Below are 26,659 nucleotides of genomic sequence, written 5' to 3' on the forward strand. Positions count from 1 at the left end.
CTAACCCTAGACCGGAACGGAAACCTACCACCATCCCTACACCTTACCCTATGCCGTACCCTCATCCTAATCTGTATGCTGACAATGACCCGTGAGTCAGCACATTCCCTGACCCTAACACGTTTCCGTACCCTCACCTGTGCCCTAAACCTTGCCGTTCCCTAAGCCTAACCCTAGGCTGGCACGGAATTCTACTACCAACCCTACACGTTACCCTACGCCGTACCCTAATCCTAACCCTTGCGTCAGCATGTACCCTGAAACTAACACGTTTCCGTACCCTCACCTGTGCCCTAAACCTTGCAGTTCCCTAACCCTAACCCTAGCCCGGAACGGAAACCTACCACCAAACCTACACCTTACCCTACGCCGTACTCTAATCCTAATCCGTACGCTGACACTGACCCGTGCGTCAGCACGTACCCTGACCCTAACACGTTTCTGTACACTCACCTGTGCGCTAAACCTTGCCGTTCCCTAACCCTAACCCTAGCCCGGAACGGAAACCTACCACCATCCCTACACCTTACACTACGCTGTACCCTAATCCTAATCTGTACGCTGACAATGACCCGTGCGTCAGCACATACCCTGACCCTAACACGTTTCCGTACCCTCACCTGTGCCCTAAACCTTGCCGTTCACTAAGCCTAACCCTAGGCCGGCACGGAATCCTACCTCCAACCCTACACATTACCCTATGCCGTACCCTAATCCTAACCCGTGCATCAGCATGTACCCTGACCCTAACACGTTTCCGTACCCTCATCTGTGCCCTAAACCTTGCAGTTCCCTAACCCTAACCCTAGCCCGGAATGGAAACCTACCACCAACCCTACACCTTACCCTATGCCGTACCCTAATCCTAATCCATATGCTGACACTGCCCCGTGCGTCAGCACGTACCCTGACCCTAACATGTTTCCGTACAATCACCTGTTCCCTAAACCTTGCCGTTCCCTAAGCCTAACCCTAGGCCGGCACGGAATTCTATGACCAACCCTACACGTTACCCTACGCCGTACCCTAATCCTAACCCGTGCGTCAGCATGTACCCAGACCCTAACACGTTTCCGTACCCTCACCTGTGCCCTAAACCTTACTGTTCCCTAACCCTAACCGTAGCGCGAAACAGAAAACTACCACAAAACCTACACCTTACCCTACGCCGTACCCTAATCCTAATCCGTAGGCTGACATTGACACGTGCGTCAGCAAGTACCCTGACCCTAACACGTTTCCGTACCCTCACCTGTGCCCTAAACCTTGCCGTTCCCTAACCCTAACCCTAGCCCGGAATGTAAAACTACCACCAACCCTACACCTTACCCTACGCCGTACCCTAATCCTAACCCGTGCGTCAGCATGTACCCTGACCCTAACACGTTTCCGTACCCTCACCTGTGCCCTAAACCTTGCCGTTCCCTAAGCCTAACCCTAGCCCGGAATGGAAAACTACCACCAACCCTACACCTTACCCTACGCCATACCCTAATCCTAACCCGTGCGTCAGCATGTACCCTGACCCTAACACGTTTCCGTACCCTCACCTGTGCCCTAAACCTTGCCGTTCCCTAAGACTAACCCTAGGCTGGCACGAAATCCTACCTCCAACCCTACACGTTACCCTACGCCGTACCCTAATCCTAACCCGTGCGTCAGCATGGACCCTGCTCCTAACACCTTTCCGTACCCTCACCTGTGCCCTAAACCTTGCCGTTCCCTAACCCTAACCCTAGCCCGGAACGGAAACCTACCACCAACCCTACACCTTACCTTACGCCGTACCCTAATCCTAATCCGTACGCTGACACTGACCCGTGCGTCAGCACGTACCCTGACACTAACACGTTTCCGTACACTCACCTGTGCGCTAAACCTTGCCGTTCCCTAACCCTAACCCTAGCCCGGAACGGAAACCTACCACCATCCCTACACCTTACACTACGCTGTACCCTAATCCTAATCTGTACGCTGACAATGACCCGTGCGTCAGCACATACCCTGACCCTAACACGTTTCCGTACCCTCACCTGTGCCCTAAACCTTGCCGTTCACTAAGCCTAACCCTAGCCCGGCACGGAATCGTACCTCCAACCCTACACGTTACCCTACGCCGTACCCTAATCCTAACCCTTGCGTCAGCATGTACCCTGACCCTAACACGTTTCCATACCCTCACCTGTGCCCTAAACCTTACAGTTCCCTAACCCTAACCCAAGCCCGAAACAGAAAACTACCACAAAACCTACACCTTACCCTACGCCGTATCCTAATCCTAATCCGTACCCTGACATTGACCCGTGCGTCAGCAAGTACCCTGACACTAACACGTTTCCGTACCCTCACCTGTGCCCTAAACCTTGCCGTTCTCTAACCCTAACCCTAGCCCGGATTGGAAACCTACCACCAACCCTACACCTTACCCTACGCCGTACCCTAATCCTAACCCGTGCGTCAGCATGTACCCTGACCCAAACACGTTTCCGTACCCTCACCTGTACCCTAAACCTTGCCGTTCCCTAAGCCTAACACTAGGCCGGCACGGAATTCTACCACCAACCTTACATGTTACCCTACGCCGTACCCCAATTCTAACCCGTGCGTCAGCATGTACCCAGACCCTAACACGTTTCCGTACCCTCACCTGTGCCCTAAACCTTGCACTTCCCTAACCCTAACCCTAGCCCGGAATGGAAACCTACCACCAACCCTACACCTTACCCTACGCCGTACCCTAATCCTAATCCGTAGGCTGACACTGACCCGTGCGTCAGCACGTACCCTGACCCTAACACGTTTCCGTACACTCACCTGTGCCCTAAACCTTGCTGTTCGCTAACCCTAACCCTAGCCCGGAACGGAAACCTACCACCATCCCTACACCTTACACTACGCCGTACCCTAATCCTAATCTGTACGCTGACAATGACCCGTGCGTCACCACATACCCTGACCCTAACACGTTTCCGTACTCTCACCTGTGTCCTAAATCTTGCCTTTCCCTAAGCCTAACCCTAGGCCTGCACGGAAACCTACCTCCAAACCTACACGTTACCCTATGCCGTACCCTAATCCTAACCCGTGCGTCAGCATGTACCCTGATCTTAACATGTTTCCGTACACTCACCTGTGCCCTAAACCTTGCCGTTCCCTAACCCTAACCCTAGCCCTGAACGGAAACCTACCACCATCCCTACACCTTACCCTACGCCGTACCCTAATACTAATCTGTACGCTAACAATGACCCGTGCGTCAGCACATACCCTGACCCTAACACGTTTCCGTACCCTCACCTGTGCCCTAAACCTTGCCGTTCCCTAACCCTAACCCTAGCCCGGAACGGAAACCTACCACCAACCCTACACCTTACCCTATGCCGTACCCTAATCCTAATCCGTATGCTGACACTGCCCCGTGCGTCAGCACGTACCCTGACCCTAACATGTTTCCGTACAATCACCTGTTCCCTAAACCTTGCCGTTCCCTAAGCCTAACCCTAGGCCGTCACGGAATTCTATGACCAACCCTACACGTTACCCTACGCCGTACCCTAATCCTAACCCGTGCATCAGCATGTACCCAGACCCTAACACGTTTCCGTACCCTCACCTGTGCCCTAAACCTTACAGTTCCCTAACCCTAATCCTAGGCCAAAACAGAAACCTACCACAAAACCTACACCTTACCCTACGCCGTACCCTAATCCTAATCCGTACGCTGACATTGACCCGTGCGTCAGCAAGTACCCTGACCCTAACACGTTTCCGTACCCTCACCTGTGCCCTAAACCTTGCCGTTCCCTAACGCTAACCCTAGCACGGAATGGAAACCTACCACCACTCCTACACATTACCCTACGCCGTACGCTAATCCTAATCTGTACGCTGACACTGACCCGTGCGTCAGCACATACCGTGACCCTAACATGTTTCCGTACACTCACCTGTGCCCTAAACCTTGCCGTTCCCTTGCCCTGAACCTAGCCCGGAACAGAAACCTACCACCATCCCTACACCTTACCCTACGCCGTACCCTAATACTAATTTGTACGCTGACAATGACCCGTGCGTCAGCACATACCCTGACCCTAACACGTTTCCGTACCCTCACCTGTGCCCTAAACCTTGCCGTTCCCTAACCCTAACCCTAGCCCGGAATGGAAACCTACCACCAAACCTACACCTTACCCTATGCCGTACCCTCATCCTAATCTGTACGCTGACAATGACCCGTGCGTCAGCACGTACCCTGACCCTAACATGTTTCCGTACAATCACCTGTTCCCTAAACCTTGCCGTTCCCTAAGCCTAACCCTAGGCCGGCATTGAATTCTATGACCAACCCTCCACGTTACCCTACACCGTACCCTAGTCCTAACCCGTGCGTCAGCATGTACCCAGACCCTAACACGTTTCCGTACCCTCACCTGTGCCCTAAACCTTACAGTTCCCTAACCCTAACCCTAGCCCAAAACAGAAACCTACCACAAAACCTACACCTTACCCTACGCCGTACCCTAATCCTAATCCGTACGCTGACATTGACCCGTGCGTCAGCAAGTACCCTGACCCTAACACGTTTCCGTACCCTCACCTGTGCCCTAAACCTTGCCGTTCCCTAACGCTAACCCTAGCACGGAATGGAAACCTACCACCACACCTACACCTTACCCTACGCCGTACGCTAATCCTAATCTGTACGCTGACACTGACCCGTGCGTCAGCACGTACCCTGACCCTAACATGTTTCCGTACACTCACCTGTGCCCTTAACCTTGCCGTTCCCTAGCCCTAACCCTAGCCCGGAACGGAAACCTACCACCATCCCTACACCTTACCCTACGCCGTACCCTAATCCTAATCTGTATGCTGACAATGACCCGTGCGTCAGCACATAACCTGAGCCAAACACGTTTCCGTACCCTCACCTGTGCCCCGAACCTTGCCATTCCCTAAGCCTAACCCTAGGCCGGCACGAAATCCTACCTCCAACCCTACACGTTACCCTACGCCATACCCTAATCCTAACCCGTGCGTCAGCATGTACCCTGAACCTAACACGTTTCCGTACCCTCACCTGTGCCCTAAACCTTACAGTTCCCTAACCCTAACCCTAGCCCGAAACAGAAACCTAACACAAAACCTACACCTTACCCTACACTGTACCCTAATCCTAATCCGTACGCTGACATTGACCCGTGCGTCAGCAAGTACCCTGACCCTAACACGTTTCCGTACCCTCACCTGTGCCCTAAACCTTGCCGTTCCCTAAGCCTAACCCTAGGCCGGCACGAAATCCTACCTCCAACCCTACAGGTTACCCTACGCCGTACCCTAATCCTAACCCGTGCGTCAGCATGGACCCTGATCCTAACACGTTTCCGTACCCTCACCTGTGCCCTAAACCTTGCCGTTCCCTAACCCTAACCCTAGCCCGGAACAGAAACCTACCACCATCCCTACACCTTACCCTATGCCGTACCCTCATCCTAATCTGTACGCTGACAATGACCCGTGCGTCAGCACATTCCCTGACCCTAACACGTTTCCGTACCCTCACCTGTGCCCTAAACCTTGCCGTTCCCTAAGCCTAACCCTAGGCCGGCATGGAATTCTACCACCAACCCTACACGTTACCCTACGCCGTACCCTAATCCTAACCCGTGCGTCAGCATGTACCCTGACACTAACACGTTTCCGTACCCTCACCTGTGCCCTAAACCTTGCAGTTCCCTAACCCTAACCCTAGCCTGGAACGGAAACCTACCACCAACCCTACACCTTACCTTACGCCGTACCCTAATCCTAATCCGTACGCTGACACTGACCCGTGCGTCAGCACGTACCCTGACCCTAACACGTTTCCGTACACTCACCTGTGCGCTAAACCTTGCCGTTCCCTAACCCTAACCCTAGCCCGGTACGGAAACCTACCACCATCCCTACACCTTACACTACGCTGTACCCTAATCCTAATCTGTACGCTGACAATGACCCGTGCGTCAGCACATACCCTGACCCTAACACGTTTCCGTACCCTCACCTGTGCCCTAAACCTTGCCGTTCACTAAGCCTAAACCTAGGCCGGCACGGAATCCTACCTCCAACCCTACACGTTACCCTACGCCGTACCCTAATCCTAACCCTTGCGTCAGCATGTACCCTGACCCTAACACGTTTCCATACCCTCACCTGTGCCCTAAACCTTACAGTTCCCTAACCCTAACCCTAGCCCGAAACAGAAACCTACCACAAAACCTACACCTTACCCTACGCCGTATCCTAATCCTAATCCGTACCCTGACATTGACCCGTGCGTCAGCAAGTACCCTGACACTAACACGTTTCCGTACACTCACCTGTGCCCTAAACCTTGCCGTTCTCTAACCCTAACCCTAGCCCGGATTGGAAACCTACCACCAACCCTACACCTTACCCTACGCCGTACCCTAATCCTAACCCATGCGTCAGCATGTACCCTGACCCAAACACGTTTCCGTACCCTCACCTGTACCCTAAACCTTGCCGTTCCCTAAGCCTAACCCTAGGCCGGCACGGAATTCTACCACCAACCTTACATGTTACCCTACAACGTACCCCAATTCTAACCCGTGCGTCAGCATGTACCCTGAACCTAACACGTTTCCGTACCCTCACCTGTGCCCTAAACCTTGCAGTTCCCTAACCCTAACCCTAGCCCGGAATGGAAACCTACCACCAACCCTACACCTTACCCTACACTGTACCCTAATCCTAATCCGTACGCTGACACTGACACGTGCGTCAGCACGTACCCTGACCCTAACACGTTTCCGTACACTCACCTGTGCCCTAAACCTTGCTGTTCGCTAACCCTAACCCTAGCCCGGAAAGGAAACCTACCACCATCCCTACACCTTACGCTACGCCGTACCCTAATCCTAATCTGTACGCTGACAATGACCCGTGCGTCACCACATACCCTGACCCTAACACGTTTCCGTACTCTCACCTGTGTCCTAAATCTTGCCTTTCCCTAAGCCTAACCCTAGGCCTGCACGGAAACCTACCTCCAAACCTACACGTTACCCTATGCAGTACCCTAATCCTAACCCGTGCGTCAGCATGTACCCTGATCTTAACATGTTTCCGTACACTCACCTGTGCCCTAAACCTTGCAGTTCCCTAACCCTAACCCTAGCCCTGAACGGAAACCTACCACCATCCCTACACCTTACCCTACGCCGTACCCTAATACTAATCTGTACGCTAACAATGACCCGTGCGTCAGCACATACCCTGACCCTAACACGTTTCCGTACCCTCACCTGTGCCCTAAACCGTGCCGTTCCCTAACCCTAACCGTAGCCCGGAACGGAAACCTACCACCAACCCTACACCTTATCCTATGCCGTACCCTAATCCTAATCCGTATGCTGACACTGCCCCGTGCGTCAGCACGTACCCTGACCCTAACATGTTTCCGTACAATCACCTGTTCCCTAAACCTTGCCGTTCCCTAAGCCTAACCCTAGGCCGTCACGGAATTCTATGACCAACCCTACACGTTACCCTACGCCGTACCCTAATCCTAACCCGTGCGTCAGCATGTACCCAGACCCTAACACGTTTCCGTACCCTCACCTGTGCCCTAAACCTTACAGTTCCCTAACCCTAACCCTAGCCCAAAACAGAAACCTACCACAAAACCTACACCTTACCCTACGCCGTACCCTAATCCTAATCCGTACGCTGACATTGACCCGTGCGTCAGCAAGTACACTGACCCTAACACGTTTCCGTACCCTCACCTGTGCCCTAAACCTTGCCGTTCCCTAACGCTAACCCTAGCACGCAATGGAAACCTACCACCACACCTACACATTACCCTACGCCGTACGCTAATCCTAATCTGTACGCTGACACTGACCCGTGCGTCAGCACGTACCCTGACCCTAACATTTTTCCGTACACTCACCTGTGCCCTAAACCTTGCCGTTCCCTAGCCCTAAACCTAGCCCGGAACAGAAACCTACCACCATCCCTACACCTTACCCTACGCCGTACCCTAATCCTAATCTGTACGCTGACACTGACCCGTGCGTCAGCACGTACCCTGACCCTAACATGTTTCCGTACACTCACCTGTGCCCTAAACCTTGCCATTCCCTAGCCCTAAACCTAGCCCGGAACAGAAACCTACCACCATCCCTACACCTTACCCTACGCCGTACCCTAATCCTAATCTGTACGCTGACAATGACCCGTGCGTCACCACATACCCTGACCCTAACACGTTTCCGTACTCTCACCTGTGTCCTTAATCTTGCCTTTCCCTAAGCCTAACCCTAAGCCTGCACAGAAACCTACCTCCAACCCTACACGTTACCCTATGCCGTGCCCTAATCCTAACCCGTGCGTCAGCATGTACCCTGATCTTAACATGTTTCCGTACACTCACCTGTGCCCTAAACCTTGCCGTTCCCTAACCCTAACCCTAGACCTGAACGGAAACCTAACACCATCCCTACACCTTACCCTACGCCGTACCCTAATACTAATTTGTACGCTGACAATGACCCGTGCGTCAGCACATACCCTGACCCTAACACGTTTCCGTACCCTCACCTGTGCCCTAAACCTTGCAGTTCCCTAACCCTAACCCTAGCCCGGAATGGAAACCTACCACCAAACCTACACCTTACCCTATGCCGTACCCTAATCCTAATCCGTATGCTGACACTGCCCCGTGCGTCAGCACGTACCCTGACCCTAACATGTTTCCGTACAATCACCTGTTCCCTAAACCTTGCCGTTCCCTAAGCCTAACCCTAGGCCGGCATTGAATTCTATGACCAACCCTACACGTTACCCTACACCGTACCCTAGTCCTAACCCGTGCGTCAGCATGTACCCAGACCCTAACACGTTTCCGTACACTCACCTGTGCCCTAAACCTTGCAGTTCCCTAACCCTAACCCTAGCCCGGAACGGAAACCTACCACCAACCCTACACCTTACCTTACGCCGTACCCTAATCCTAATCCGTACGCTGACACTGACCCGTGCGTCAGCACGTACCCTGACCCTAACACGTTTCCGTACACTCACCTGTGCGCTAAACCTTGCCGTTCCCTAACCCTAAGCCTAGCCCGGAACGGAAACCTACCACCATCCCTACACCTTACACTACGCTGTACCCTAATCCTAATCTGTACGCTGACAATGACCCGTGCGTCAGCACATACCCTGACCCTAACACGTTTCCGTACCCTCACCTGTGCCCTAAACCTTGCCGTTCACTAAGCCTAAACCTAGGCCAGCACGGAATCCTACCTCCAACCCTACACGTTACCCTACGCCGTACCCTAATCCTAACCCTTGCGTCAGCATGTACCCTGACCCTAACACGTTTCCATACCCTCACCTGTGCCCTAAACCTTACAGTTCCCTAACCCTAACCCTAGCCCGAAACAGAAACCTACCACAAAACCTACACCTTACCCTACGCCGTATCCTAATCCTAATCCGTACCCTGACATTGACCCGTGCGTCAGCAAGTACCCTGACACTAACACGTTTCCGTACCCTCACCTGTGCCCTAAACCTTGCCGTTCTCTAACCCTAACCCTAGCCCGGATTGGAAACCTACCACCAACCCTACACCTTACCCTACGCCGTACCCTAATCCTAACCCGTGCGTCAGCATGTACCCTGACCCAAACACGTTTCCGTACCCTCACCTGTACCCTAAACCTTGCCGTTCCCTAAGCCTAACCCTAGGCCGGCACGGAATTCTACCACCAACCTTACATGTTACCCTACAACGTACCCCAATTCTAACCCGTGCGTCAGCATGTACCCAGACCCTAACACGTTTCCGTACCCTCACCTGTGCCCTAAACCTTGCAGTTCCCTAACCCTAACCCTAGCCCGGAATGGAAACCTACCACCAACCCTACACCTTACCCTACACCGTACCCTAATCCTAATCCGTACGCTGACACTGACACGTGCGTCAGCACGTACCCTGACCCTAACACGTTTCCGTACACTCACCTGTGCCCTAAACCTTGCTGTTCGCTAACCCTAACCCTAGCCCGGAAAGGAAACCTACCACCATCCCTACACCTTACGCTACGCCGTACCCTAATCCTAATCTGTACGCTGACAATGACCCGTGCGTCACCACATACCCTGACCCTAACACGTTTCCGTACTCTCACCTGTGTCCTAAATCTTGCCTTTCCCTAAGCCTAACCCTAGGCCTGCACGGAAACCTACCTCCAAACCTACACGTTACCCTATGCAGTACCCTAATCCTAACCCGTGCGTCAGCATGTACCCTGATCTTAACATGTTTCCGTACACTCACCTGTGCCCTAAACCTTGCAGTTCCCTAACCCTAACCCTAGCCCTGAACGGAAACCTACCACCATCCCTACACCTTACCCTACGCCGTACCCTAATACTAATCTGTACGCTAACAATGACCAGTGCGTCAGCACATACCCTGACCCTAACACGTTTCCGTACCCTCACCTGTGCCCTAAACCGTGCCGTTCCCTAACCCTAACCCTAGCCCGGAACGGAAACCTACCACCAACCCTACACCTTACCCTATGCCGTACCCTAATCCTAATCCGTATGCTGACACTGCCCCGTGCGTCAGCACGTACCCTGACCCTAACATGTTTCCGTACAATCACCTGTTCCCTAAACCTTGCCGTTCCCTAAGCCTAACCCTAGGCCAGCACGGAATTCTATGACCAACCCTACACGTTACCCTACGCCGTACCCTAATCCTAACCCGTGCGTCAGCATGTACCCAGACCCTAACACGTTTCCGTACCCTCACCTGTGCCCTAAACCTTACAGTTCCCTAACCCTAACCCTAGCCCAAAACAGAAACCTACCACAAAACCTACACCTTACCCTACGCCGTACCCTAATCCTAATCCGTACGCTGACATTGACCCGTGCGTCAGCAAGTACACTGACCCTAACACGTTTCCGTACCCTCACCTGTGCCCTAAACCTTGCCGTTCCCTAACGCTAACCCTAGCACGGAATGGAAACCTACCACCACACCTACACATTACCCTACGCCGTACGCTAATCCTAATCTGTACGCTGACACTGACCCGTGCGTCAGCACGTACCCTGACCCTAACATTTTTCCGTACACTCACCTGTGCCCTAAACCTTGCCGTTCCCTAGCCCTAAACCTAGCCCGGAACAGAAACCTACCACCATCCCTACACCTTACCCTACGCCGTACCCTAATCCTAATCTGTACGCTGACACTGACCCGTGCGTCAGCACGTACCCTGACCCTAACATGTTTCCGTACACTCACCTGTGCCCTAAACCTTGCCATTCCCTAGCCCTAAACCTAGCCCGGAACAGAAACCTACCACCATCCCTACACCTTACCCTACGCCGTACCCTAATCCTAATCTGTACGCTGACAATGACCCGTGCGTCACCACATACCCTGACCCTAACACGTTTCCGTACTCTCACCTGTGTCCTTAATCTTGCCTTTCCCTAAGCCTAACCCTAAGCCTGCACAGAAACCTACCTCCAACCCTACACGTTACCCTATGCCGTACCCTAATCCTAACCCGTGCGTCAGCATGTACCCTGATCTTAACATGTTTCCGTACACTCACCTGTGCCCTAAACCTTGCCGTTCCCTAACCCTAACCCTAGCCCTGAACGGAAACCTAACACCATCCCTACACCTTACCCTACGCCATACCCTAATACTAATTTGTACGCTGACAATGACCCGTGCGTCAGCACATACCCTGACCCTAACACGTTTCCGTACCCTCACCTGTGCCCTAAACCTTGCCGTTCCCTAACCCTAACCCTAGCCCGGAATGGAAACCTACCACCAAACCTACACCTTACCCTATGCCGTACCCTAATCCTAATCCGTATGCTGACACTGCCCCGTGCGTCAGCACGTACCCTGACCCTAACATGTTTCCGTACAATCACCTGTTCCCTAAACCTTGCCGTTCCCTAAGCCTAACCCTAGGCCGGCATTGAATTCTATGACCAACCCTACACGTTACCCTACACCGTACCCTAGTCCTAACCCGTGCGTCAGCATGTACCCAGACCCTAACACGTTTCCGTACCCTCACCTGTGCCCTAAACCTTACAGTTCCCTAACCCTAACCCTAGCCCAAAACAGAAACCTACCACAAAACCTACACCTTACCCTACGCCGTACCCTAATCCTAATCCGTACGCTGACATTGACCCGTGCGTCAGCAAGTACCCTGACCCTAACACGTTTCCGTACCCTCACCTGTGTCCTAAACCTTGCCGTTCCCTAACGCTAACCCTAGCACGGAATGAAAACCTACCACCACACCTACACCTTACCCTACGCCGTACGCTAATCCTAATCTGTACGCTGACACTGACCCGTGCGTCAGCACGTACCCTGACCCTAACATGTTTCCATACACTCACCTGTGCCCTTAACCTTGCCGTTCCCTAGCCCTAACCCTAGCCCGGAACGGAAACCTACCACCATCCCTACACCTTACCCTACGCCGTACCCTAATCCTAATCTGTATGCTGACAATGACCCGTGCGTCAGCACATAACCTGAGCCAAACACGTTTCCGTACCCTCACCTGTGCCCCGAACCTTGCCATTCCCTAAGCCTAACCCTAGGCCGGCACGAAATCCTACCTCCAACCCTACACGTTACCCTACACCGTACCCTAATCCTAACCCGTGCGTCAGCATGTACCCTGAACCTAACACGTTTCCGTACCCTCACCTGTGCCCTAAACCTTACAGTTCCCTAACCCTAACCCTAGCCCGAAACAGAAACCTAACACAAAACCTACACCTTACCCTACACTGTACCTAATCCTAATCCGTACGCTGACATTGACCCGTGCGTCAGCAAGTAACCTGACCCTAACACGTTTCCGTACACTCACCTGTGCCCTAAACCTTGCCGTTCCCTAAGCCTAACCCTAGGCCGGCATGAAATCCTACCTCCAACCCTACAGGTTACCCTACGCCGTACCCTAATCCTAACCCGTGCGTCAGCATGGACCCTGATCCTAACACGTTTCCGTACCCTCACCTGTGCCCTAAACCTTGCCGTTCCCTAACCCTAACCCTAGCCCGGAACAGAAACCTACCACCATCCCTACACCTTACCCTATGCCGTACCCTCATCCTAATCTGTACGCTGACAATGACCCGTGCGTCAGCACATTCCCTGACCCTAACACGTTTCCGTACCCTCACCTGTGCCCTAAACCTTGCCGTTCCCTAAGCCTAACCCTAGGCCGGCATGGAATTCTACCACCAACCCTACACGTTACCCTACGCCGTACCCTAATGCTAACCCGTGCGTCAGCATGTACCCTGACACTAACACGTTTCCGTACCCTCACCTGTGCCCTAAACCTTGCAGTTCCCTAACCCTAACCCTAGCCCGGAACGGAAACCTACCACCAACCCTACACCTTACCTTACGCCGTACCCTAATCCTAATCCGTACGCTGACACTGACCCGTGCGTCAGCACGTACCCTGACCCTAACACGTTTCCGTACACTCACCTGTGCGCTAAACCTTGCCGTTCCCTAACCCTAACCCTAGCCCGGAACGGAAACCTACCACCATCCCTACACCTTACACTACGCTGTACCCTAATCCTAATCTGTACGCTGACAATGACCCGTGCGTCAGCACATACCCTGACCCTAACACGTTTCCGTACCCTCACCTGTGCCCTAAACCTTGCCGTTCACTAAGCCTAAACCTAGGCCGGCACGGAATCCTACCTCCAACCCTACACGTTACCCTACGCCGTACCCTAATCCTAACCCTTGCGTCAGCATGTACCCTGACCCTAACACGTTTCCATACCCTCACCTGTGCCCTAAACCTTACAGTTCCCTAACCCTAACCCTAGCCCGAAACAGAAACCTACCACAAAACCTACACCTTACCCTACGCCGTATCCTAATCCTAATCCGTACCCTGACATTGACCCGTGCGTCAGCAAGTACCCTGACACTAACACGTTTCCGTACCCTCACCTGTGCCCTAAACCTTGCCGTTCTCTAACCCTAACCCTAGCCCGGATTGGAAACCTACCACCAACCCTACACCTTACCCTACGCCGTACCCTAATCCTAACCCGTGCGTCAGCATGTACCCTGACCCAAACACGTTTCCGTACCCTCACCTGTACCCTAAACCTAGCCGTTCCCTAAGCCTAACCCTAGGCCGGCACGGAATTCTACCACCAACCTTACATGTTACCCTACAACGTACCCCAATTCTAACCCGTGCGTCAGCATGTACCCTGAACCTAACACGTTTCCGTACCCTCACCTGTGCCCTAAACCTTGCAGTTCCCTAACCCTAACCCTAGCCCGGAATGGAAACCTACCACCAACCCTACACCTTACCCTACACCGTACCCTAATCCTAATCCGTACGCTGACACTGACACGTGCGTCAGCACGTACCCTGACCCTAACACGTTTCCGTACACTCACCTGTGCCCTAAACCTTGCTGTTCGCTAACCCTAACCCTAGCCCGGAAAGGAAACCTACCACCATCCCTACACCTTACGCTACGCCGTACCCTAATCCTAATCTGTACGCTGACAATGACCCGTGCGTCACCACATACCCTGACCCTAACACGTTTCCGTACTCTCACCTGTGTCCTAAATCTTGCCTTTCCCTAAGCCTAACCCTAGGCCTGCACGGAAACCTACCTCCAAACCTACACGTTACCCTATGCAGTACCCTAATCCTAACCCGTGCGTCAGCATGTACCCTGATCTTAACATGTTTCCGTACACTCACCTGTGCCCTAAACCTTGCAGTTCCCTAACCCTAACCCTAGCCCTGAACGGAAACCTACCACCATCCCTACACCTTACCCTACGCCGTACCCTAATACTAATCTGTATGCTAACAATGACCCGTGCGTCAGCACATACCCTGACCCTAACACGTTTCCGTACCCTCACCTGTGCCCTAAACCGTGCCGTTCCCTAACCCTAACCCTAGCCCGGAACGGAAACCTACCACCAACCCTACACCTTACCCTATGCCGTACCCTAATCCTAATCCGTATGCTGACACTGCCCCGTGCGTCAGCACGTACCCTGACCCTAACATGTTTCCGTACAATCACCTGTTCCCTAAACCTTGCCGTTCCCTAAGCCTAACCCTAGGCCGTCACGGAATTCTATGACCAACCCTACACGTTACCCTACGCCGTACCCTAATCCTAACCCGTGCGTCAGCATGTACCCAGACCCTAACACGTTTCCGTACCCTCACCTGTGCCCTAAACCTTACAGTTCCCTAACCCTAACCCTAGCCCAAAACAGAAACCTACCACAAAACCTACACCTTACCCTACGCCGTACCCTAATCCTAATCCGTACGCTGACATTGACCCGTGCGTCAGCAAGTACACTGACCCTAACACGTTTCCGTACCCTCACCTGTGCCCTAAACCTTGCCGTTCCCTAACGCTAACCCTAGCACGGAATGGAAACCTACCACCACACCTACACATTACCCTACGCCGTACGCTAATCCTAATCTGTACGCTGACACTGACCCGTGCGTCAGCACGTACCCTGACCCTAACATTTTTCCGTACACTCACCTGTGCCCTAAACCTTGCCGTTCCCTAGCCCTAAACCTAGCCCGGAACAGAAACCTACCACCATCCCTACACCTTACCCTACGCCGTACCCTAATCCTAATCTGTACGCTGACACTGACCCGTGCGTCAGCACGTACCCTGACCCTAACATGTTTCCGTACACTCACCTGTGCCCTAAACCTTGCCATTCCCTAGCCCTAAACCTAGCCCGGAACAGAAACCTACCACCATCCCTACACCTTACCCTACGCCGTACCCTAATCCTAATCTGTACGCTGACAATGACCCGTGCGTCACCACATACCCTGACCCTAACACGTTTCCGTACTCTCACCTGTGTCCTAAATCTTGCCTTTCCCTAAGCCTAACACTAAGCCTGCACGGAAACCTACCTCCAACCCTACGCGTTACCCTATGCCGTACCCTAATCCTAACCCGTGCGTCAGCATGTACCCTGATCTTAACATGTTTCCGTACACTCACCTGTGCCCTAAACCTTGCCGTTCCCTAACCCTAACCCTAGCCCTGAACGGAAACCTACCACCATACCTACACCTTACCCTACGCCGTACCCTAATACTAATTTGTACGCTGACAATGACCCGTGCGTCAGCACATACCCTGACCCTAACACGTTTCCGTACCCTCACCTGTGCCCTAAACCTTGCCGTTCCCTAACCCTAACCCTAGCCCGGAACGGAAACCTACCACCAACCCTACACCTTATCCTATGCCGTACCCTAATCCTAATCCGTATGCTGACACTGCCCGGTGCGTCAGCACGTACCCTGACACTAACATGTTTCCGTACAATCACCTGTTCCCTAAACCTTGCCGTTCCCTAAGCCTAACCCTAGGCCGGCATGTATTCTATGACCAACCCTACACGTTACCCTACACCGTACCCTAATCCTAACCCGTGCGTCAGCATGTACCCAGACCCTAACACGTTTCCGTACCCTCACCTGTGCCCTAAACCTTACAGTTCCCTAACCCTAACCCTAGCCCAAAACAGAAACCTACCACAAAACCTACACCTTACCCTACGTCGTACCCTAATCCTAATCCGTACGCTGACATTGACCCGTGCGTCAGCAAGTACCCTGACCCTAACACGTTTCCGTACCCTCACCTGTGCCCTAAACCTTGCCGTTCCCTAACGCTAACCCTAGCATGGAATGGAAACCTACCACCACACCTACACATTACCCTACGCCGTACGCTAATCCTAATCTGTACGCTGACACTGACCCGTGCGTCAGCACGTACCCTGACCCTAACATGTTTCCGTACACTCACCTGTGCCCTAAACCTTGCCGTTCCCTAGCCCTAACCCTAGCCCGGAACGGAAACCTACCACCATCCCTACACCTTACCCTACGCCGAACCCTAATCCTAATCTGTATGCTGACAATGACCCGTGCGTCAGCACATAACCTGAGCCAAACACGTTTCCGTAACCTCACCTGTGCCCTGAACCTTGCCATTCCCTAAGCCAAACCCTAGGCCGGCACAGAATCCTACCACCAACGCTACACGTTACCCTACGTCGTACCCTAATCCTAACCCGTGCATCAGCATGTACCCTGACCCTAACACGTTTCCGTACCCTCACCTGTGTCCTAAACCTTGCCGTTCCCTAAACGTAACCCTAGCGCGGAATGGAAACATACCACAAAACCTACACCTTACCCTACGCCGTACCCTAATACTAATCCGTACACTGACACTGACCCGTGCGTCAGCACGTACCCTGAGCCTAACATGTTTCCGTACCCTCACCTGTGCTCTAAACGTTGCCGTTCCCTAACCATAACCCTAGCCCGGAACAGAAACCTACCACCATCCCTACACCTTACCCTACGCCGTACCCTAATCCTAATCCGTACGCTGACACTGCCCCGTGCGTCAGCAAGGACCCTGACCCTAACACGTTTCCGTACCCTCACCTGTGCCCTAAACCTTGCAGTTCCCTAACCCTAACCCTAGCGCAGAATGGAAACCTACCACAAAACCTACACCTTACCCTATGCCGTACCCTAATCCTAATCCAGACGTTGACACTGACCCGTGCGTCAGCACGTACCCTGACCCTAACATGTTTCCGTACACTCACCTGTGCCCCAAACCTTGCCGTTTCCTAACCCTAACCCTAGACTGGAACGGAAACCTCCCACCATCCCTACACCTTACACTACGCTGTACCCTAATCCTAATCTGTACGCTGACAATGACCCGTGCGTCAGCACGTACCCTGACCCTAACATGTTTCCGTACCCTCACCTGTGCCCTAAACCTTGCCGTTCACTAAGCCTAACCCCAGACCGGCACGGAATCCTACCTCCAACCCTACACGTTACCCTACGCCGTACCCTAATCCTAGCCCGTGCATCAGCATGTACTCTGACGCTAACACGTTTCCGTACCCTCACCTGTGCCCTAAACCTTACAGTTCCCTAACCCTAACCCTAGCCTGAAACAGAAACCTAACACAAAACCTACACCTTACCCTACACCGTACCCTAATCCTAATCCGTACGCTGACATTGACCCGTGCGTCAGCAAGGACCCTGACGCTAACACGTTGCCGTACCCTCACCTGTGCCCTAAAACTTGCCGTTCCCTAACCCTAACCCTAGCCCGGAATGGAAACCTACCACCAACCCTACACCTTACCCTATGCCGTACCCTAATCCTAATCCGTACGCTGACACTGACGCGTGCGTCAGCACGTACCCTGACCCTAACATGTTTCCGTACACTCACCTGTGCCCTAAACCTTGCCGTTCCCTAACCCTAACCCTAGCCCGGAACAGAAACCTACCACCATCCCTACACCTTACCCTACGCCGTACCCTAATCCTAATCTGTACGCTGACACTGACCCGTGCGTCAGCACGTACCCTGACCCTAACATGTTTCCGTACACTCACCTGTGCCCTAAACCTTGCCATTCCCTAGCCCTAAACCTAGCCCGGAACAGAAACCTACCACCATCCCTACACCTTACCCTACGCCGTACCCTAATCCTAATCTGTACGCTGACAATGACCCGTGCGTCAGCACATACCCTGACCCTAACACGTTTCCGTACTCTCACCTGTGTCCTTAATCTTGCCTTTCCCTAAGCCTAACCCTAAGCCTGCACAGAAACCTACCTCCAACCCTACACGTTACCCTATGCCGTACCCTAATCCTAACCCGTGCGTCAGCATGTACCCTGATCTTAACATGTTTCCGTACACTCACCTGTGCCCTAAACCTTGCCGTTCCCTAACCCTAACCCTAGCCCTGAACGGAAACCTAACACCATCCCTACACCTTACCCTACGCCGTACCCTAATACTAATTTGTACGCTGACAATGACCCGTGCGTCAGCACATACCCTGACCCTAACACGTTTCCGTACCCTCACCTGTGCCCTAAACCTTGCCGTTCCCTAACCCTAACCCTAGCCCGGAATGGAAACCTACCACTAAACCTACACCTTACCCTATGCCGTACCCTAATCCTAATCCGTATGCTGACACTGCCCCGTGCGTCAGCACGTACCCTGACCCTAACATGTTTCCGTACAATCACCTGTTCCCTAAACCTTGCCGTTCCCTAAGCCTAACCCTAGGCCGGCATTGAATTCTATGACCAACCCTACACGTTACCCTACACCGTACCCTAGTCCTAACCCGTGCGTCAGCATGTACCCAGACCCTAACACGTTTCCGTACCCTCACCTGTGCCCTAAACCTTGCAGTTCCCTAACCCTAACCCTAGCCCGGAACGGAAACCTACCACCAACCCTACACCTTACCTTACGCCGTACCCTAATCCTAATCCGTACGCTGACACTGACCCGTGCGTCAGCACGTACCCTGACCCTAACACGTTTCCGTACACTCACCTGTGCGCTAAACCTTGCCGTTCCCTAACCCTAACCCTAGCCCGGAACGGAAACCTACCACCATCCCTACACCTTACACTACGCTGTACCCTAATCCTAATCTGTACGCTGACAATGACCCGTGCGTCAGCACATACCCTGACCCTAACACGTTTCCGTACCCTCACCTGTGCCCTAAACCTTGCCGTTCACTAAGCCTAAACCTAGGCCGGCACGGAATCCTACCTCCAACCCTACACGTTACCCTACGCCGTACCCTAATCCTAACCCTTGCGTCAGCATGTACCCTGACCCTAACACGTTTCCATACCCTCACCTGTGCCCTAAACCTTACAGTTCCCTAACCCTAACCCTAGCCCGAAACAGAAACCTACCACAAAACCTACACCTTACCCTACGCCGTACCCTAATCCTAATCTGTACGCTGACAATGACCCGTGCGTCACCACATACCCTGACCCTAACACGTTTCCGTACTCTCACCTGTGTCCTAAATCTTGCCTTTCCCTAAGCCTAACCCTAGGCCTGCACGGAAACCTACCTCCAAACCTACACGTTACCCTATGCAGTACCCTAATCCTAACCCGTGCGTCAGCATGTACCCTGATCTTAACATGTTTCCGTACACTCACCTGTGCCCTAAACCTTGCAGTTCCCTAACCCTAACCCTAGCCCTGAACGGAAAACTACCACCATCCCTACACCTTACCCTACGCTGTACCCTAATACTAATCTGTACGCTAACAATGACCCGTGCGTCAGCACATACCCTGACCCTAACACGTTTCCGTACCCTCACCTGTGCCCTAAACCGTGCCGTTCCCTAACCCTAACCCTAGCCCGGAACGGAAACCTACCACCAACCCTACACCTTACCCTATGCCGTACCCTAATCCTAATCCGTATGCTGACACTGCCCCGTGCGTCAGCACGTACCCTGACCCTAACATGTTTCCGTACAATCACCTGTTCCCTAAACCTTGCCGTTCCCTAAGCCTAACCCTAGGCCGTCACGGAATTCTATGACCAACCCTACACGTTACCCTACGCCGTACCCTAATCCTAACCCGTGCGTCAGCATGTACCCAGACCCTAACACGTTTCCGTACCCTCACCTGTGCCCTAAACCTTACAGTTCCCTAACCCTAACCCTAGCCCAAAACAGAAACCTACCACAAAACCTACACCTTACCCTACGCCGTACCCTAATCCTAATCCGTACGCTGACATTGACCCGTGCGTCAGCAAGTACACTGACCCTAACACGTTTCCGTACCCTCACCTGTGGCCTAAACCTTGCCGTTCCCTAACGCTAACCCTAGCACGGAATGGAAACCTACCACCACACCTACACATTACCCTACGCCGTACGCTAATCCTAATCTGTACGCTGACACTGACCCGTGCGTCAGCACGTACCCTGACCCTAACATTTTTCCGTACACTCACCTGTGCCCTAAACCTTGCCGTTCCCTAGCCCTAAACCTAGCCCGGAACAGAAACCTACCACCATCCCTACACCTTACCCTACGCCGTACCCTAATCCTAATCTGTACGCTGACACTGACCCGTGCGTCAGCACGTACCCTGACCCTAACATGTTTCCGTACACTCACCTGTGCCCTAAACCTTGCCATTCCCTAGCCCTAAACCTAGCCCGGAACAGAAACCTACCACCATCCCTACACCTTACCCTACGCCGTACCCTAATCCTAATCTGTACGCTGACAATGACCCGTGCGTCACCACATACCCTGACCCTAACACGTTTCCGTACTCTCACCTGTGTCCTTAATCTTGCCTTTCCCTAAGCCTAACCCTAAGCCTGCACAGAAACCTACCTCCAACCCTACACGTTACCCTATGCCGTACCCTAATCCTAACCCGTGCGTCAGCATGTACCCTGATCTTAACATGTTTCCGTACACTCACCTGTGCCCTAAACCTTGCCGTTCCCTAACCCTAACCCTAGCCCTGAACGGAAACCTAACACCATCCCTACACCTTACCCTACGCCATACCCTAATACTAATTTGTACACTGACAATGACCCGTGCGTCAGCACATACCCTGACCCTAACACGTTTCCGTACCCTCACCTGTGCCCTAAACCTTGCCGTTCCCTAACCCTAACCCTAGCCCGGAATGGAAACCTACCACCAAACCTACACCTTACCCTATGCCGTACCCTAATCCTAATCCGTATGCTGACACTGCCCCGTGCGTCAGCACGTACCCTGACCCTAACATGTTTCCGTACAATCACCTGTTCCCTAAACCTTGCCGTTCCCTAAGCCTAACCCTAGGCCGGCATTGAATTCTATGACCAACCCTACACGTTACCCTACACCGTACCCTAGTCCTAACCCGTGCGTCAGCATGTACCCAGACCCTAACACGTTTCCGTACCCTCACCTGTGCCCTAAACCTTACAGTTCCCTAACCCTAACCCTAGCCCAAAACAGAAACCTACCACAAAACCTACACCTTACCCTACGCCGTACCCTAATCCTAATCCGTACGCTGACATTGACCCGTGCGTCAGCAAGTACCCAGACCCTAACACGTTTCCGTACCCTCACCTGTGTCCTAAACCTTGCCGTTCCCTAACGCTAACCCTAGCACGGAATGGAAACCTACCACCACACCTACACCTTACCCTACGCCGTACGCTAATCCTAATCTGTACGCTGACACTGACCCGTGCGTCAGCACGTACCCTGACCCTAACATGTTTCCATACACTCACCTGTGCCCTTAACCTTGCCGTTCCCTAGCCCTAACCCTAGCCCGGAACGGAAACCTACCACCATCCCTACACCTTACCCTACGCCGTACCCTAATCCTAATCTGTATGCTGACAATGACCCGTGCGTCAGCACATAACCTGAGCCAAACACGTTTCCGTACCCTCACCTGTGCCCCGAACCTTGCCATTCCCTAAGCCTAACCCTAGGCCGGCACGAAATCCTACCTCCAACCCTACACGTTACCCTACACCGTACCCTAATCCTAACCCGTGCGTCAGCATGTACCCTGAACCTAACACGTTTCCGTACCCTCACCTGTGCCCTAAACCTTACAGTTCCCTAACCCTAACCCTAGCCCGAAACAGAAACCTAACACAAAACCTACACCTTACCCTACACTGTACCTAATCCTAATCCGTACGCTGACATTGACCCGTGCGTCAGCAAGTAACCTGACCCTAACACGTTTCCGTACACTCACCTGTGCCCTAAACCTTGCCGTTCCCTAAGCCTAACCCTAGGCCGGCATGAAATCCTACCTCCAACCCTACAGGTTACCCTACGCCGTACCCTAATCCTAACCCGTGCGTCAGCATGGACCCTGATCCTAACACGTTTCCGTACCCTCACCTGTGCCCTAAACCTTGCCGTTCCCTAACCCTAACCCTAGCCCGGAACAGAAACCTACCACCATCCCTACACCTTACCCTATGCCGTACCCTCATCCTAATCTGTACGCTGACAATGACCCGTGCGTCAGCACATTCCCTGACCCTAACACGTTTCCGTACCCTCACCTGTGCCCTAAACCTTGCCGTTCCCTAAGCCTAACCCTAGGCCGGCATGGAATTCTACCACCAACCCTACACGTTACCCTACGCCGTACCCTAATGCTAACCCGTGCGTCAGCATGTACCCTGACACTAACACGTTTCCGTACCCTCACCTGTGCCCTAAACCTTGCAGTTCCCTAACCCTAACCCTAGCCCGGAACGGAAACCTACCACCAACCCTACACCTTACCTTACGCCGTACCCTAATCCTAATCCGTACGCTGACACTGACCCGTGCGTCAGCACGTACCCTGACCCTAACACGTTTCCGTACACTCACCTGTGCGCTAAACCTTGCCGTTCCCTAACCCTAACCCTAGCCCGGAACGGAAACCTACCACCATCCCTACACCTTACACTACGCTGTACCCTAATCCTAATCTGTACGCTGACAATGACCCGTGCGTCAGCACATACCCTGACCCTAACACGTTTCCGTACCCTCACCTGTGCCCTAAACCTTGCCGTTCACTAAGCCTAAACCTAGGCCGGCACGGAATCCTACCTCCAACCCTACACGTTACCCTACGCCGTACCCTAATCCTAACCCTTGCGTCAGCATGTACCCTGACCCTAACACGTTTCCATACCCTCACCTGTGCCCTAAACCTTACAGTTCCCTAACCCTAACCCTAGCCCGAAACAGAAACCTACCACAAAACCTACACCTTACCCTACGCCGTATCCTAATCCTAATCCGTACCCTGACATTGACCCGTGCGTCAGCAAGTACCCTGACACTAACACGTTTCCGTACCCTCACCTGTGCCCTAAACCTTGCCGTTCTCTAACCCTAACCCTAGCCCGGATTGGAAACCTACCACCAACCCTACACCTTACCCTACGCCGTACCCTAATCCTAACCCGTGCGTCAGCATGTACCCTGACCCAAACACGTTTCCGTACCCTCACCTGTACCCTAAACCTTGCCGTTCCCTAAGCCTAACCCTAGGCCGGCACGGAATTCTACCACCAACCTTACATGTTACCCTACAACGTACCCCAATTCTAACCCGTGCGTCAGCCTGTACCCTGAACCTAACACGTTTCCGTACCCTCACCTGTGCCCTAAACCTTGCAGTTCCCTAACCCTAACCCTAGCCCGGAATGGAAACCTACCACCAACCCTACACCTTACCCTACACCGTACCCTAATCCTAATCCGTACGCTGACACTGACACGTGCGTCAGCACGTACCCTGACCCTAACACGTTTCCGTACACTCACCTGTGCCCTAAACCTTGCTGTTCGCTAACCCTAACCCTAGCCCGGAAAGGAAACCTACCACCATCCCTACACCTTACGCTACGCCGTACCCTAATCCTAATCTGTACGCTGACAATGACCCGTGCGTCACCACATACCCTGACCCTAACACGTTTCCGTACTCTCACCTGTGTCCTAAATCTTGCCTTTCCCTAAGCCTAACCCTAGGCCTGCACGGAAACCTACCTCCAAACCTACACGTTACCCTATGCAGTACCCTAATCCTAACCCGTGCGTCAGCATGTACCCTGATCTTAACATGTTTCCGTACACTCACCTGTGCCCTAAACCTTGCAGTTCCCTAACCCTAACCCTAGCCCTGAACGGAAACCTACCACCATCCCTACACCTTACCCTACGCCGTACCCTAATACTAATCTGTATGCTAACAATGACCCGTGCGTCAGCACATACCCTGACCCTAACACGTTTCCGTACCCTCACCTGTGCCCTAAACCGTGCCGTTCCCTAACCCTAACCCTAGCCCGGAACGGAAACCTACCACCAACCCTACACCTTACCCTATGCCGTACCCTAATCCTAATCCGTATGCTGACACTGCCCCGTGCGTCAGCACATAACCTGAGCCAAACACGTTTCCGTAACCTCACCTGTGCCCTGAACCTTGCCATTCCCTAAGCCAAACCCTAGGCCGGCACAGAATCCTACCACCAACGCTACACGTTACCCTACGTCGTACCCTAATCCTAACCCGTGCATCAGCATGTACCCTGACCCTAACACGTTTCCGTACCCTCACCTGTGTCCTAAACCTTGCCGTTCCCTAAACGTAACCCTAGCGCGGAATGGAAACATACCACAAAACCTACACCTTACCCTACGCCGTACCCTAATACTAATCCGTACACTGACACTGACCCGTGCGTCAGCATGTACCCTGAGCCTAACATGTTTCCGTACCCTCACCTGTGCTCTAAACGTTGCCGTTCCCTAACCATAACCCTAGCCCGGAACAGAAACCTACCACCATCCCTACACCTTACCCTATGCCGTACCCTAATCCTAATCCGTACGCTGACACTGCCCCGTGCGTCAGCAAGGACCCTGACCCTAACACGTTTCCGTACCCTCACCTGTGCCCTAAACCTTGCAGTTCCCTAACCCTAACCCTAGCGCAGAATGGAAACCTACCACAAAACCTACACCTTACCCTATGCCGTACCCTAATCCTAATCCAGACGTTGACACTGACCCGTGCGTCAGCACGTACCCTGACCCTAACATGTTTCCGTACACTCACCTGTGCCCCAAACCTTGCCGTTTCCTAACCCTAACCCTAGACTGGAACGGAAACCTCCCACCATCCCTACACCTTACACTACGCTGTACCCTAATCCTAATCTGTACGCTGACAATGAACCGTGCGTCAGCACGTACCCTGACCCTAACATGTTTCCGTACCCTCACCTGTGCCCTAAACCTTGCCGTTCACTAAGCCTAACCCCAGACCGGCACGGAATCCTACCTCCAACCCTACACGTTACCCTACGCCGTACCCTAATCCTAGCCCGTGCATCAGCATGTACCCTGACGCTAACACGTTTCCGTACCCTCACCTGTGCCCTAAACCTTACAGTTCCCTAACCCTAACCCTAGCCTGAAACAGAAACCTAACACAAAACCTACACCTTACCCTACACCGTACCCTAATCCTAATCCGTACGCTGACATTGACCCGTGCGTCAGCAAGGACCCTGACGCTAACACGTTGCCGTACCCTCACCTGTGCCCTAAAACTTGCCGTTCCCTAACCCTAACCCTAGCCCGGAATGGAAACCTACCACCAACCCTACACCTTACCCTATGCCGTACCCTAATCCTAATCCGTACGCTGACACTGACGCGTGCGTCAGCACGTACCCTGACCCTAACATGTTTCCGTACACTCACCTGTGCCCTAAACCTTGCCGTTCCCTAACCCTAACCCTAGCCCGGAACAGAAACCTACCACCATCCCTACACCTTACCCTACGCCGTACCCTAATCCTAATCTGTACGCTGACACTGACCCGTGCGTCAGCACGTACCCTGACCCTAACATGTTTCCGTACACTCACCTGTGCCCTAAACCTTGCCATTCCCTAGCCCTAAACCTAGCCCGGAACAGAAACCTACCACCATCCCTACACCTTACCCTACGCCGTACCCTAATCCTAATCTGTACGCTGACAATGACCCGTGCGTCACCACATACCCTGACCCTAACACGTTTCCGTACTC

Source organism: Mesoplodon densirostris, chromosome 7 (assembly GCF_025265405.1).
Source record: "Mesoplodon densirostris isolate mMesDen1 chromosome 7, mMesDen1 primary haplotype, whole genome shotgun sequence".
Taxonomy (NCBI): domain Eukaryota; kingdom Metazoa; phylum Chordata; class Mammalia; order Artiodactyla; family Ziphiidae; genus Mesoplodon; species Mesoplodon densirostris.